Raw genomic sequence first — 17,374 nt, 5'->3', positions numbered from 1 at the left:
GAGCGATTACCTAAACCCAATCGAACATCTCTGAAGAAACCTAAAAATTTTCTGTTGTCTGATGGCCCCTATCCAGTTTGACAGAGCTCAAGGTTATCTGCAAAGATGTATGGCAGAAATTCCAAAAAAACTGGTGTGCAAACCTTGTGGCTTCATCCCCTAGAAGTCTGGAGGCTGAAATGCCTGCAAAAGGGGCTTCAACTAAGTACTAACTGAATAAAAAAATCTCAATGCCCATGTCAATGCAATATTTTAGTTTTTCCTTTTCAATAAATTAACAAAGATGTCTAACATTCTGTTTTTACATTCTCATTGCGTATTGGGTATAGAAAGATGGCGGAGGGAAACGTAGATATTTTATTTATTTTAGCATACAAAAACTCCTGTACAGGGCCCCTGCTCTCTCCAGGAACAGAGTGTGTAAACCACCACCCAAAGCGGCGGCCAACACGTTCCCTCCATTTATCTCTATGGGAGAGCCGGAGAAAGCCAAACGACTCTCCCATAGAGATATATGGAGGGGGCATGTCGGTCGCCGCATTGTGCATGGTCGACACACCCCATTCCCAGAAAGAGACAGGGCCCCTTACAGAACATCACAGGGGGGTCCCAGCCGTTGGACCTCTCGCGGTCTTAAACGTATCTCCTATTCTGCGGATAGCCTATAAGTTTTAGTACGTGATATATCTCCTTTAATGGATTATATACAACTTTAAACCAGTCAAGATATTGATCATATAGAATAAAAAACTTTTTCTAAACTATACTAAAAGAAACAAACATTTTTGGTCCTTCATACAGTAGAGTAGAGCAAAGTTGATTTTATTATAAGAGGTTTTTTAAAAAGAAAGTGCACCTAAATACATAATGCTCATTTTATGTCTGTCTAGCAATTTTTTATTCTTCTCTCTTAAAATATGTGTTTAACAAGCTTATAAAATGCAAGTAAAAGAAAAGACTAAATCCTTGAGCCGTGAATGTTAAATTTAAATGGAAAAAAAAGAATACATTCTGGCAAAGTGAGAGTTCAGGAATATTTGTAGAGACATAATCTTGAGTAGGTTCAGGGAGTTCAGAGGAACGCATGTAGTAAATGAACAGCCCAAGGATCAGAGGTGGAACTCATCTAGGATCTGTTATGTTAATATAATGAATGAACAGTTAAAAAAGACAGTTGCGGAACACACAAAGACAAAAGAAGTGGAAAATAATATTATAACGCTTGACGTGGTGTAAATGATAGGTGGTTACGAGGATAGGTGAGGACTCTTTGGAATGGATTGGCACTGGCTAACATAGGTGAAGAGCCACTGTCTGCACTTTTAATCTCCTCATCAAGGTATGTACTTTGCTTCAGAGTACTCAATTAGTTCATGATTCCCAAGACAGTCTCTGATGGTGGCAATAGCACTACAATAACCAGAAGGTGAAGAGAAATCAATACACAGCCTGAAGTCAGATTGCTAGGTAAGATCCTCAGCAGGACTAGGGAATGGAGACAAGGTCATAAGATTAGCCGATCGGTCAGGATTAAAGGTCAACATCTGAGATGTTACCACCAGGGAAGTAGACAGGCTTGGGAATCAGCAGAGCAACAGGTTAGTCAGGATCATTCAGGAATACATGAGATCAGAGCTAGAGTTATGTATACTAAGGAACTCAAAAGTATAAAACCCCACCAGAGTAAGATCAGGAAGTCGCAGTTCTCATACCAATGCGAAAGAGCCAGCAAAAAGAATACAGAACAATATGGAACATTCCGCAAAACTACAGAACAATTCAAGCAACTCGGGCTTTAAATTTTACTAAGGAATAACATAAATATGTAACTAGATGGTATGAAGAACACATAATATGTACAATATTAACCAGATTTCCAAACCAAATTTTAACTAAGGACTACAGAACGTTACAAAATTCAGTTTTTATTCACAACATATTGCATGTAACAAATATTAAATAATGTACATAAATAAACATCTAAAACAGTGGTTTCCAAATTGTAGACCTCCAGGTGTTGCCAAACTACAACTAGTATATTGTTGGAGGCACTAAATGGGGGCTATGTACATGTAACTATTGCGTATTGTTGGGAGCACCACATTAGGTCTATGTACACATCATCATCGTATGAATACTTTCATCTTTACATAGTTGAATGTGCTGACAACAAAATCACACAAAAATTATCAATGGAAATCAAATTTATCAACCCATGGAAGTCTGGATATGGAGTCACACTCAAAATCAAAGTGGAAAACACTACAGGCTGATCCAACTTTGATGTAATGTCCTTAAAACAAGTCAAAATGAGGTTCAGTAGTGTGTGTGGCCACCAGGTGCCCATATGAACTCCCTACAACGCCTGGGCATGCTCCTGATGAGGTGGTCTCCTGAGGGATGTCCTCCCAGACCTGGACTAAAGCATCCCCCAACTCCTGGACAGTCTGTGGTGCAATGTGGCGTTGGTGGATGGAGCGAGACATGATGTCCCAGATGTGCTCAATCGGATTCAGGCGTGCCAGTCCATAGCATCAATGCCTTCCTCTTGCAGGAATTGCTGACACACACCAGCCACATGAGGTCTAGCATTGTCTTGCATTAGGAGGAACCCAGGGCCAACCGCACCAGCATATGGTCTCACAAGGGGTCTGAGCATCTCATCTCGGTACCTAATGGCAGTCAGGCTACCTCTGGCAAGCACATGGAGGGATGTGCGGCCCCCGAAAGAAAAGCCACCCAACACCATTACTTACCCACTGCCAAAGCGGTCATGCTGGAGGTGTCTCCTGACTCTGTCATGCCTGTCACATGTTCTCAGAGTGAACCTGTTTTCATCTGTGAAGAGCACAGATCACGAATCTTGATGTTCTCTGGCAATTGCCATGCATCCTGTACGGTGTTGGGCTGTAAGCACAAACCCCACCTGTGGACGTTAGGCCCTCATACCACCCTCATGGAGTCTGTTTCTGACCATTTGAGTGGACACATGCACATTTGTGACCTGCTGGAGGTCATTTTGCAGGGCTCTGGCAGTGCTCCTCCTGCTCCTCCTTGTACAACTGATAAACCGGGGGGGAGCAATACAACGCTGGGCTGATAATTCATTGGGGGGGAGAAGCAGAACAGCGCCCGCGGGTCACATATGATTGGTTCCCCAGCGCGGACAGCGCGCTGCGGCTGATAATTCATTCATTCGAGTGGGGGGGGAAGGGGCCCAACCGGTATTGTGGTATGGGAAAAATTCCTTTCGTGCAGGAAAAGAAAAGTCGGTATGAAACGGTATACCGCCCAGCACTAGTTTCAGCCCGGCCACAAAACCGGATACGGGGCAAAAATGAGCCAGCTGGAGTCACTATCTGATTCCGGTCAGCTCATTCAAATAAATGAACGAACGGCGCCGGTCCAAATCTCACAAACGTGCTGTGAATGCACCCTATCTCTGAAAGCAGACCACAAATCTTATTAAGTAATACCTCTTTTTAATCAGGTTTACCCTCACCTGCACTATAGCCCTGTGTTTTGGTTTTAGTGCAGGTGAACCAGCTGCCAGATTCCCTTTAACAGAATCGGGCTGAGCTAATATAGTGCTGCAATAGTGCTATTCCAAGAAGAAAGAAAAAAAGTGTGCAGACCCCAATCTCAGATGTGACCCCTTTTGAAATAATAGTATTAAGCTAGAAATATCATTGTCTTAGGGCCCTATTAGATAGCCTGACACACGTGTAAACAAGCACTGACCTTGTAGACCAAGGCTTGACCAACCATGCCAGGAGGGCATAATTACTGTTCATTTTGCTGCTATTATCGACAGCCACACATCTCCTATTACTAGGGGAAACTTGCGGGAAAGCAATGATCTTTTAGCACACCAAAACTACATGATCAGCCAACAAATGAGAATTTGCTTATCAGATGGCCGATAGCTTGCCCTATTACACAGAGCAATATCTGACTTTTTGACCAATAACAACGCCATATAATAGGGACCATATAGTTGACCATCCAACCCATGCTCCATAATAAAGTAAAGCGTGCACTGTGGTCAATGCTGGCTTATCGACATATACTACATACTGGTCTAGAATACTATATTACCTCAGGCATTGCTAAAATATACTCATCCCAATGCTGGAATTTTATTTTATCATGGTGCTTTGGTGACTCTTTGCCATGTGATACTGGACCTTGTGCCATACCTTAGTATTTCGGGACGCCAACATATCACTTGGGTTCTATTGGCTTTCCATGTTTTGATGTTTCTATAACATAACCAAAACTCAGATTTCCCTTTAAAAAATTTTTTTCTCTCTAACAGAATCTATGAACAGAGCTACTGCCAAAGGCTCCCCGCACCGACACTGCAGCCTTTCTATCGGTGCAGAGGAAAAGCCGAAGATGAAAAAGCAGTGTCAGGTTGCATTTTCTGTGATGTGCCTAACTAAAGTAATTAGTGGTCTACCCAGAGAGACAGAGGGGCATGAAATGGAATTTGTCAGGGGTGGTAGCAGAATTTTCTTTTGTTTGTAAAGTGAATGGCTAATTTAAGATTCAGGGACAACTGCCAAGTTAAATTTTTTATTTTTTTTTATATAATTACCTTAAAAATAAATAAATAAAAATAATATATATAATAATCTAGAAATTAAAAGCTGAAGACGATGCAGAAGGTTTTATTTCTCTAGAAAAATGATGAATATGAAAATATCTTATTCAGTGTTACTTTTTTACATCAATACATTTTACATTTCAACATGATTTCTTAACAGAATTGCTTTAAAAAAATTCTGTCTTATTTTGTTATATTAATACATTGTTTAAAAAAGTTATAGCATTAAGCAACCACAAGGCTGCTATATGTAAACTGATATAACTATTATTCTTATATATATTATTATTTCATTAAATATCTATTTATTAAGTATTTAGCCTTACGATTATTTTTTTAAGACCTAAGAAATATATTATTTAAAAGATATACTTGTGATCAGTTCGCACTAAGATACTCCTATAGACCATAAGAGACTTGTTACATAGTAACATAGTTCATGAGGCCGTAAAAAGACATACGTTCATCAAGTTTAACCTACAGTATCTCATATAAGTGAGTGCCCACTCACATTTTAGTAAATATTTTATTCTTTCTTTTCATGTGACAACACTGAAGAAATGACTCTACAATGTAAAGTAGTGAGTGCATGGCCTGTGTTTAATGTTGTCTCCTCAAAATAACTCAACACACAGCCATGAATGTCTAAACCTTGGCAACAAAAGTAAGTGCACTCCTAAGAAGAGATGTCCAAATTTGGCCCACTTAGCCATTTATACTACAAGGTCTCAGGTGTGAATGGGGAGGAGGTACCGTAAATTTGGTGTTATCACTCTCACACTCTCTGGTCACTGGATGTTCAACATGGCACCTCATGGCAAAGAAAACTCTGAGGATCTGGAAAAAAAAGATTTCTTGTTCTACATTAAGATGGCCTAGGCTATAGATGATTGCCATTTGTGGGGCATTCTCAAACAGAAGGTGGGGAGTGCAAGGTCTCTAACATCCACCAGCTCAGTGATGTCGTCACGGAGGAGTGGAAGAGGAGTCCAGTGACAACCTGTGAAGCTCTGGTGAACTCCATGCCCAAGAGGCTTAAAGGGTACCTCTCATCAAATAAACTTTTGATATATTTTAGATTAATGAATGTTGAATAACTTTCCAATAGCATGTTAATGAAAAATATGCTTCTTTCTATTGTATTTTTCCCGATCAGTCCTGTAAGCAAGCATTTCTGACTCATGCTGGAGTCCTAAACACTCAGAGCTGCCAGTCTGCTTTGTTCACAGCCAAACAGGCTGTGAACAAAGCAGGCTGGCAGCTCTGAGTGTTCTCCTTTGTGAACAAAGCAGACTGGCAGCTCGTAGTGTTTAGGACTCCAGCATGAGTCTGAAATGCTTGCTGCCAGGACTGGTAGGGAGACCCCTAGTGGTCATTTCTTCAAAGTGGAAAATTAAATAGAAAGAAGCATATTTTTTAATAACATGCAATTGTAAAGTTATTCTGCATACATTAATCTATAATATATCAAAAGTTTTTTTGATCAGAGGTACCCTTTAAAGGGGTACTCCGCTGTCTAGTGCTTATTTCACCAACTTTTTACCTCTTACTTGATGAATTCACATAACACCCCTGTACTGTATGCGCCTTATCCATTTGCGTTGTCGTTCCCTGAGTTGGCGTTCTGTCTGGCTCACGTTGTTGCTTATTTCCAGTTGTTTGGTCTGTGAAAACTACCATTCCCCTAATACTTTGCGGCCTGATTATGCGCTTAGGTGCCACCTATTTTTCCTTGTTACTCCGCCCATCCTTTTTTTTGTTCACACCTATGTGCATGCCCTTTTTTTTTTTCCGCCCATAGGCGTCCTGGCTTCCGCCCCTTGTTTCTTCTTTTCACGCCAGTTATGTTACATTGTTCGGAAGAGAAATGTGCGCATGCGCATCCCTGCGCTACCAGCGTAGTGCTAACGTAGCATACGTTAGTAGCGTAGCCATGCGCATGCGCAGTTCTTCTTCCAGTTCAGGGCTTACGTTTCTAGCGTAGCCATGAGCATGCCCAGTTGTCCTTACAGCTCAGGGCTACGCTACTAACGTAAGCCTTTATCTGTAAGGACTACTGCACATGCGCAGGGCTACTGATGTAGCCGACGTTAGCACTACGCTGTAAGCGTAGTGCTGAGAACGCGATTCACAAAATGACCAGACATGCGCACTACGCGCCGAAGACAACTCTCAAAATATACATGACGCATGTGCCTGGCGCAATGGACGATTGGTCCAGGCTAGGACGCTCACACAAGGGGCGGCAAAGAAAGTGAAAAACGTCATTCCCACACAATTTCAAAGAATGAATATTCAAGAAGTGGGCCGGCTTGACTACGGACACGGGAGGAGGGAAATGCGGACGTCAATGCCGACACTGCAGGGCGGGCTGACAACAACATGGCCGCAAACGTTGTCAGCAGTCACGAAGCACCAAAAAACTACACTACTTTCTGCACATAGGAACAGTAAGTATAACGGAAATAATATGCATTATTGACACAGCAAGCATATTAGAGAGTTAAACAACTTTACACAATGGGCAAATGTATTGATAAAGTAATAGCAGCGGAGTACCCCTTTAAGGCAGTGCGGGAAAATAATAGTGGCAATACAAAATATTGACACTTTGGGCTCAATTTGGACATTTCCACCTAGGTGTGTATTACTCTAGTTGCCCATCTTTGAACCCTCTTCAGCTCCACTATATCTTTCCTGTACACTTAGGCTCAGTACTATACATAGTATTTCGCAAAGTGTTCCTATTTAATATATAATACCAGCCCAGATTTTTTCTCCCCATGTGCATAACCTTACATTTATCAATGTTGAACCTCATCTGCCACGTCCCAGCCCAAGCCTCCAACCTATCCTGATCCATTTGTAACAGTGCACTCTCCTCTATTGTGTTAACCACTTTGCAGGACTTAGTATCATCTGCAAAAGATTGACACTTTAATATGCAATGGATGATTAATTCCTCTGTACTATTCTCTATCCTCTATATAGGACTAGTTTATATATTTCTTTATTTATTTTTGCAGGTGAAATTAGTATTGAACACATCACTATTTTTCTCACAAAGTTTATTTCCAAAGGTGCTATTGACATGAAATGTTCACAAGATATTGGTAACAATCCAAGTAATCCATACATACAAAGAACAAAACAAACAAGCTCAGAAATTATGCTATGTGTAATAATGTGAAATGACACAGGCAAAAGTATTACACACAAGACGAAAGAGAGGTGCAAAAAGGCATGGAAAGCCAATAGTTAAAAAGCAATGCAGCCCCTTGTCAGTACAAATTAAAATCACAAAGAGAAAGAAACTGAAGGGGCACTCAGACGTCTTCTTTCAAATCGACTTTATTTCGGAGGGCGTTACAGCAGCGGAACCGCCGGGCAGATCTTTAAGCCACGCAGGAAAGGGAAGGAGCATGCTCCTTACCTGGTCCTGCGTGGCTTAAAGATCTGCCCGGCGGTCCCGCTGCTGTAACGCCCTCTGAAATAAAGTAGATTTGAAAGACGACGCGTGAGTGCCCCTTCAGTTTTTTTCTCTTTGTGGATATTGCTGTTATTTTGCCTCTGTGAGGGAGAGCACCACAGGACACTTTCAAGACTAGTATTCCGAATCAATGCTGTGCATCTGCACACTGTGTATTGCCGACGTCTAATGCTCAGTTCACCTGTGCCGGCAGCTTTTTCTTCATGCAGTGACAAATTAAAATCAGCTGGTTTAGTCCCAAATGATGGCAACAAAAAGGTTTGATTGCCAGGGGGTCACACAAGACACATCTAATGATGGGTAAAAGCTAAAAGCTCAAGAACTTCACAACCTAATTGTTGCAACACATAATGGCGTTGGTTATAGGCACATTTCTGAGCTTCTGAATGTTCCAGTGAGCACTGTTGGGGCCATTATACGCAAGTGGAAAGCCAATTGTTTCACCATAAAGTGACCAGGTGCTCCTCATAAGATTTCTGATAAGAAGAGTTGTCCAAGAGCCAAGGACAACTTTTGGACAGCTTTAAAAAGACCTAGAATTAGCAGATACTGTTGTCTCAAAGAAACAGTTTTTAGTATGAAAATGGGGACATTTTCAATACTTATTTTACCCACTATATATACTTAACCAATCCAAAAGATGGTGGTTACCCATTTTCTTCTATACATTTCTTCAGGGTACACAATCATATTTACCCCCAGGACTCATTTGCCCATAGGTCACTGTCTACATTAGTTGAGCTACCCATTCTCCTGGATTTTCTTCAATATAAAAATTAACTATTGCAGCCCCAATAGGGTCAGAATCAGCAGACTACCCAAATATAACTAGGATTCCACAAGTTCCATCTTAAATTGTCACCCAGGACGGATGAGAGCTTGAAAGGGGGCAATCCAGGCTCACACTCAATGCGGGAAATGGTTAATGAGTGCCAATGATTTACAGCCAAAGACATTCAATCCAGGTATTTATCTCTGTTGACAACCAAGTGGAGTACACTAAGGGTGAACAAGGGTCATGTTTGAGTCTCCCAATAAAAAAAAAAAAGGGATTACCTTTGAAAAAGAATGTAAGAAAACACCACCTGTTCTCATAAAGGTTTTGCTGTCCACATCTGTATGCATTTAGCATTCTGCCTCCAAGGTAAATATGGCTTAATATGCCCCAGTGTATAGATACTGTAAACCATTCGTTGTGGAGGTTGAAAAACTGTTTTTTTTTTTTTCGATTTGCATATTCGTCCAGTGCTGTCCTCATTCTCTAGACATACGTCTGCTGCAAAAGGCTTCTGTTTTTAGAAAAAAAATCTGAACCGAACACACATTTTTTCTCTTCTTTCTTGCATAGTAAATATTGGAAACAGATTCTTGACCAAGCTCCCCCCTTCTTTAACTACTGCCAAAAGGAAGTCTGGGGAAGCACTCAACTAGAAGGGATATTTAGGAGAGGAACACTGTTCTGGAAAAGAACGGGAGCAAACAAGATCAAGCAAAAAAAGTTTATAATTTTAAGGTAATTATCACGATAAAGGCTGTTTGTCAGCTTGTATACTAAATTATTAGTATTATGCATGTGAGTACTGTTACTACTTGTATATAGCATTTCCCAACCAGCTGTTGCAAAACTACTACTCCCTGCATGCCTGGACAGCCTTTGGCTGTCTGGGCATGCTGGGAGTTGTAGTTTTGCACCAGCTGGAGACACACTGGTTTAGAGATACAAAGGCACAATCAGGTGAGCAAGAAGCTCAACATAAGAGTGCCAACTAGTGGTCTGTTTATGATTAGGTCACAGTATTTTCATTACTTGACAACTACATTCTTAAAGGGAAACTGCAGGTATCATGTTATGGAGCAGGAGGAGCTGAGCAGATGATATATACAATACAGTACAATCTGCAGGTATCATGTTATAGAGCAGGGGGAGCTGAGCAGATGATATATACAATACAGTACAATCTGCAGGCATCATGTTATAGAGCAGGAGGAGCTGAGCAGATGATATATACAATACAGTACAATCTGCAGGTATCATGTTATAGAGCAGAAGGAGCTGAGCAGATGATATATACCATACAGTACAATCTGCAGACATCATGTTATAGAGCAGGAGGAGCTGAGCAGATGATATATATACAATACAGTACAATCTACAGGTATCATGTTATAGAGCAGAAGGAGCTGAGCAGATGATATATATATATTTAATACAGTACAATCTGCAGGTATATAGAGCAGGAGGAGCTGAGCAGATTATATATACAACAAAGTACAATCTGCAGACATCATGTTATAGAGCAGAAGGAGCTGAGCAGATGATTTTTACAATACAGTACAATCTGCAGACATTATATTAGAGCAGGAGGAGCTGAGAAGATGATATATAAAATACAGTACAATTTGTAGATATCATGTTATAGAGCAGGAGGAGCTGTGCAGATAATATATACAATACAGTACAATCTGCAGGCATCATGTTATAGAGCAAGAGGAGCTGAGCAGATGATGAATACAATACAGTACAATCTGCAGGTATCATGTTATAGAGCAGGAGGAGCTGAGCAGATGATATATACACAATACAGTACAATCTGCAGGTATCATATTATAGAGCAGGAGGAGCTGAGCAGATGATATATAAAATATAGTACAATCTGCAGACATCATGTTATAGAGCAGGAGGAGCTGAGGAGATGATATATACAATACAGTACAATCTGCAGATATTATGTTATAGAGCAGGAGGAGCTGAGGAGATGATAAATACAATACGGTACAATCTGCAGGTATCATGTTATAGAGCAGGTGAAGCTGAGTAGATGATAAATACAATACAGTACAATCTGCAGAAATGTTATAGAGCAGATGATAAATACAATACAGTACAATCTGCAGGTATAAGGTTATAGAGCAGGAGGAGCTGAGCAGATGGATTGATAGTTTTATGAGAAGATTTCCAGGATAACTTTAGTCATGTAAATCTCTGCTCATTCTGGCAGTCCTACTATGTGCAGGCATATAGCTGTCAATCACTAAGTAGGACTGCCTACTTGACTACTAATAGGCAGATATACAAAGATATGCCATATTCTATTGGGTATCATGTTATTTAGGCTTTTGTGGAAGGGGTAAAATATCATGTTAAATTCCAACAGAAGAAAAAAAAAAGTCCTTACAAGAGTACAGTATGGCTGCATAGACTGCTATAAGTGCTGTGTTACTGCTCTGTATAGCTTGGAGCTTGTGCCATGCTGTAACATGGTCTTGTGCATGAGCTCTAAATCACAGTAACCGTCAAAAAACTGTCGCAACACATTAAACCGCCCCATGTTCTGAAATTTTTTTTAGGTAAAAGAGAGAAAGAAGATTATTAAGAAGCATTGCCTGCCATATTGCGGAGGTATTATTCCCATTGCTTCCAGGGGACAATAGGGCACCTTAAGGAGTAACAGAGTGATTGCTAATCCATCATACTGTACTTAATCTAAAGGGCTCTCTGTGCTGACATACTATACCTTTATTCTAAGTTTTTCTTTGCACATGTATTGTTTTATAGCTTGTAATGGTCTTGTCTGGAGCTAATTTTTATGTCTTTTATTCATATGACATTTTTAGTAAGCAGCTATTTTTTATATAAAGTGATTACATATTCTTTTGTTTTGTGTACAAAACAGCCATTAATGGAGAGAAAGTCTAAAGATTAAGATGTTACTCTGATAGGAGTTCAGTCTAAGGGGCCCCCCTTTTTTGTCATATTGAGAAGTGCCTTTTTACCTATAATGAGCAGAGACCTCTACTGGTCAGTTGCAGTACTGCAGTGATTAGTGCTTTGCAGACTATTGCCCGCATTACAAGCATGCAATTATACAGTCTGTACAGTCTGGAGCATATGGTATACTAAAGAATGCATACACAATGCCTCTAAATAAATGCACTAACCAACAAAAACAATATTCCAAAAGAATTTAAAAATGCAATATTCCAAAAGAACTTGAAAACTTGAAATCGCATATAGCCTATCACCCAATATTTGGTGTGTTTACACTGTATTTTTAACATGTGCTTTCTGTTTTGATCGGTGAACTTGCATGTCTCTCAATTAGCTCCCCAATCAAAATGCAAAAAAAAAAAAAAAGAAGAAAAAAGACGCAACAAAACCACACAATATAAAGTAAATACAATAGGATCATCACGTTGATGAAACCCTCAACACCTGCACAGAGATCCATCATGAATATGCCAAATGTTACAGGATTTATTAACCATTTGTTTATGCGTACAGCAGCCAGTAGATCAGACCCCCATGTTTATATCAAATGTGCCTCTGAGTTTCTCATCCCAGCAGCACCTCTTATGTATGTAACCGCTTTAGAAAAGAGTCTCAGGCTGAAAGAGCACAAAAGGGAGGAATACAAAGCTGCTGGGCACAGCTAAACTTATGTGGCAGAGAGGATAACGTCACCCAGACAAAAAGCAACAGGAGCAAAGAGGATAAGAGAGAATCTTGCAGTGCAACAAAAAAAGCCATTGGTCTGATGCCAGAACTGGTAGACAGAATCTGCCCATATACATTATTACATTAATGATGGGAAATCCAATATGAACTTGCAGATTTCTGGCAGAAACATAAAACACAGTTATGATTGGTTTCCATTATGCCGGCGATATGCTAGAAATTACGTAGAACTGTTCAAGTGAAATGCCTTTAATTTACAGTGTTGAACATTTCAATAAAATAAGTCCTGACATCTTTATGACGATATTTTATGTACCTGACCCTGTCCTTCTGAGCCCTTCATATAAAATTATAGTCATGGGTCTGGCATTAAGCATTGTAAATTCATCACACTGGAGGGAAAATGTTGCAGGATAAACTCAATTTGGGTACAGCATGCAGGTATGTAATAAAGCGAATCTGTCAGCAGGTTTCAGCCATCAAAATTGCTGACAGTTCCATAGAGAGGGCGGAGAGTAGGTAAAACATACCTAAAGGTCTGACTTTTATAAATGGCTTAAAGTGTCTTGTACACTGCTATCGCAAGTGCCCAGGTGGAGGAGCCTTCACGATATGTGCCTAGAGCTCTGTGCACCAAGCACTACCTCAGCCGCTCCTCTCATGTCTGAATCAGGAGACCACTAGAGCTGTCACTCAGGGCTGAGAAGAGGGTCTGGAGGAATGCTCAGTTCTATTCTCCAACCAGGAGACCACTAGAGCTGTCACTCAGGGCTGAGAGGAGGGGCTGGTGAAATGCTCAGTTCTAGCCTCCAACAAGGAGACCACTAGAGCTGTCAATCAGGGCTTAGAGGAGGGGCTGGTGAAATGCTCAATTCTAGCCTCCAACCAGGAGACCACTAGAGCTGTCACTCAGGGCTGAAAGGAGGGGCTGGTGGAACGCTCAGTTCTAGCCTCCAACCAGGAGACCACTAGAGCTGTCAATCAGGGCTGAGGGGAGGGGCTGGTGAAATGCTCAGTTCTAGCCTCCAACCAGGAGACCACTAGAGCTGTGAATCAGGGCTGAGAGGAGGGGCTGGTGAAATGCTCAGTTCTAGCCTCCAACCAGGAGACCACTAGAGCTGTCACTCAGGGCTGAAAGGAGGGGCTGGTGGAACGCTCAGTCCTAACCTCCAACCAGGAGACCACTAGAGCTGTCACTTAGGGCTGAGAGGAGGGGCTGGTGGACCGCTCAGGGCACTTATCATGGAAGATCAGGCTCCTGGGCACTTGCAATAGCAGTACACAGCAAGACGGTGCACTTCAAAACTTTTTTTGATCAATGAGCATGACTGGAACGTTCCTCATTGTCCTCTATATGAAACAATCAGCAGTCTGAGGGCTCAGAACTGCTGACAGATCCCCTTGAAGTGTTTACATTGCATTTTTATATGGACCCCTAAAATACAAACTGTGGGTGGGGGTCAACATTACTAACTGCAGGAAGAATGTATTATGTCAAGGAATATGCGACCATGCAATAGAAGGTTGAGCTGATTGGGAGCTTCTCTTTGCTTTCTCCACTATGATTTAAAGGGGTACTCCCGTGGAAAACTTTTTTTTTTTTAAATCAACTGGTGCCAGAAAGTTAAGCAGATTTGTAAATTACGTCTATTAAAAAATCTTAATCCATCCAGTACTTTTTAAAGGGCTATATACTACAGAGGAAATGCTTTACTTTTTAGATTTCTCTGATGTCATGACCACAGTGCTCTCTGCTGACCTCGGCTGTCCATTTTAGGAACTGTCCAGAGCAGCATATGTTTGCTATGGGGATTTTCTCCTGCTCTGGACAGTGCCTAAAATGTACAGAGATGTCAGGAGAGAGCACTGTGGTCATGACACAGAGAAATCGAAAAAGTAAAGTATTTCCTCTGTAGTATGTAGCCCCTAAAAAGTACTGGAAGGATTAAGATTTTTAATAGAAGTAATTTACAAATCTGTTTAACTTTCTGGCACCAGCTGATTTAAAAAAAAAAAAGTTTTCCACGGAAGTACCCCTTTAAAGAGGGAGTTCTCTAGCTATTGCAGGTCACTGTTGTAGGGAATACTGATCTTATGACATGGCAAGCAACATGGTTCCATTTGGTGTCTTTAAACTGGCTTTACGTGAGCTAGGAATGGATGGTCCTGGATGGAAGTTTTTGTTTTCCAGGTCATAAACTAAATTAAGGGGCTGTGAATTAAGGGTCTCTTTACATTACTCATCCACCGCCAGCTAATCTGCTATGACTGCCAGACACTTGTGATGTAGAAAGAATTTACATGAACTGTTCTGACCCGTTTTTAGAAGGTTAGGTCCAGAATGTATTTAAGGGCACCTCCACTAACCTGAATATACAGGTAGATAGTGGAGGTGACGCTTCTTACCTGGTGAAAATCAGTGCAGTCGATCAGGAGATATTGATTTGGTTGCTAATATGGCTTTTACTTCTTATGTGCACTGGAGGCGGCCCCTGCTGTATGTGCAATGCTTTCTCCCACCCACTCTGGCTGATAACCACGCCCCTTCCACGGACATGCTGAGGAAGAGGGGATGAATATTTATGAAGGAGTTATCAGTAGAAGGGGCAGTATTATCACCCGGAGTGGGCGGGAGAAAGCTTTACACATACAGCAGTAGCAGCCTCCAGTGCACAGAAGAAGTAAAAACCATATTAGCTACAAGATGAATATCTCCTAAATGGCTCCACCGATTTACACCCGATAAAAAGCGTTTAAATCAGTATAACCCGCACTACTTACCTGTATATTCAGGTTAGTGTGGGTGACACTGTTGTCAGTTCCCCTTTAAGGGTTAAAGGGGTTATCCAGGAAAAAACTTTTTTTTTTATATATCAACTGTCTCCAGAAAGTTAAAACAGATTTGTAAATTACTTCTATTAAAAAATCTTAATCCTTTCAGTACTTATGAGCTTCTGAAGTTAAGGTTGTTCTTTTCTGTCTAAGTGCTCTCTGATGACACGTGTCTCGGGAACCGCCCAGTTTAGAAGCAAATCCCCATAGCAAACCTATTCTAAACTGGGCGGTTCCCGAGACACGTGTCATCAGAGAGCACTTAGAAAGAAAAGAACAACCTTAACTTCAGAAGCTCATAAGTACTGAAAGGATTTAGATTTTTTAATAGAAGTAATTTACAAATTTGTTTAATTTCTGGAGCCAGTTCATATATAAAAAAAAGTTTTTCCTGGATAACCCCTTTAAGAGAAGAAACTCCGTCATGCCCTGAGGACCCTTTAACCAACGCTGCTTATTTATCTGGTTATGCCACCAGCAATAATAGTTGGTTGAATATACATTGCATCCATTTACAGATATGTAGGGTGTAATGCTTTGGTTATGGGACAATGGGATGTAATAATGCAATACGCAAAACCTATTCATCCAATTGAGGGATACATGAAGTTATAAGGCTCTAGCCTCATGCTGCCCGAATAAACTGTAAAATCTAGTAACAAATATAATAAAACCTAGTACCAAATTTCTGTAAGGTTGAAATAACTTTTGTAGAAAGCAGTGAAGGATCTTTATAGCTACATAGCCTAGAGGGCCTGAGCATACGGTTAATACGGTTGCACCTTTAAAAGACATTACAAGTCCTTTATCTTTTTAACACATGCATTTCTGTCTGCTACAGGTTACAATAAAACCTGAAATGCTAGCAGCTAATGTGTCAACCGTGCAAAGCATCCAGAAGCGGGCTTCTTATGCACAGCTGGTTTACAGAACTATTTTATCAAGGGTGTGCAACTCAAGTCATTTATCATGAGTTCAACTACCTAGGGTGTCACCGGTGTAGACAACACAAGGCTACAGTAGTTAACAATAGCTTTAATGATGGACAGGGTGACCACAAAGTGTATCAAAATGAAAGAGTAGGTCAGTAGATCAGTGTTTCCCAAGTTGGGGCGCCTCCAGCTGTTGCAAAACTACAACTACCAGCATGCCCGGACAGCCAAAGGCTGTCTGGGCATGCTGGTTGTTGTAGTTTTGCAACAGCTGGAGACAGCCTGCTTGGGAAATATTGCAGTGGATAGAATATAAACCTTAAAGGGAGTACTCCAGTAGAAAAAAAATAACTGTTTGTAAATCAACTGGTGCCAGACAGTTATACAGATTTCTAAATTACTTCTATTTTAAAATCTTAATCCTTCCAATACTTATCAGCTGCTGTATGCTCCACAGGAAGTTGGGTAGTTCTTTCCAGTCTGACCACAGTGCTCTCTGCTGCCACCTCTGTCTGTGTCAGGCACTGTCCAGAGCAGGAGCAAATCCCCATACCAAACCTCTCCTTCTCTGGACAGTTCCTGACACGGAGAGGGGTGGCAGCAGAGAGCTACACAACTTCCTATGGAGCATAAGTACTGGAAGGTTTACGATTTTTAAATAGAAGTAATTTACTAATCTGTATAACTTTCTAGAAACATTTTTGGAAACATTTTCTTTCCACCGGAATACCCCTTTCAGAGGTCATAAAAGGTAATACCAAGTTAAGCAAATAACCTGCTTAGGTTACCTGACCTTAAAGGGATTATCCAGGAAAAAACTTTTTTATATATATATATATCAACTTGCTCCAGAAAGTTAAACAGATTTGTAAATTACTTCTATTAAAAAATCTTAACGTGTCTCAGGAACCGCCCAGTTTAGAGTCAAATCCCCATAGAAAACCTCTTCTACTCTGTGCAGTTCCCGAGACAAGCAGAGATGTCAGCAGAGAGCAATGTTGCCAGACAGAAAACAACAACTCAACTTCAGCAGCTGATAATTACTGAAAGGATTA

General features: G+C 40.8%; 1 protein-coding gene across 5 annotated transcripts in view; it reads right to left on the bottom strand.

The window, feature by feature from the left end:
* ADAMTS6 (ADAM metallopeptidase with thrombospondin type 1 motif 6) overlaps positions 1-17,374 on the bottom strand; it is a 333,735-nt gene that overhangs the window by 272,334 nt on the left and 44,027 nt on the right. The window contains exon 1 of one of the 5 annotated variants that reach the window (XM_056541280.1): positions 11,276-11,293. The exons of the other annotated variants lie outside the window; for them this stretch is intronic. The gene's annotated coding sequence lies outside the window, so the exon portion shown is untranslated. Of the gene's footprint in view, positions 1-11,275; positions 11,294-17,374 lie in introns of those variants that run through there. 5 annotated transcript variants of the gene reach the window in all.

This window comes from Hyla sarda, chromosome 1 (assembly GCF_029499605.1).
Source record: "Hyla sarda isolate aHylSar1 chromosome 1, aHylSar1.hap1, whole genome shotgun sequence".
In the NCBI taxonomy this organism is placed as follows: Eukaryota; Metazoa; Chordata; class Amphibia; order Anura; family Hylidae; genus Hyla; species Hyla sarda.
This window is presented reverse-complemented; position numbering and strand designations above follow the sequence as displayed.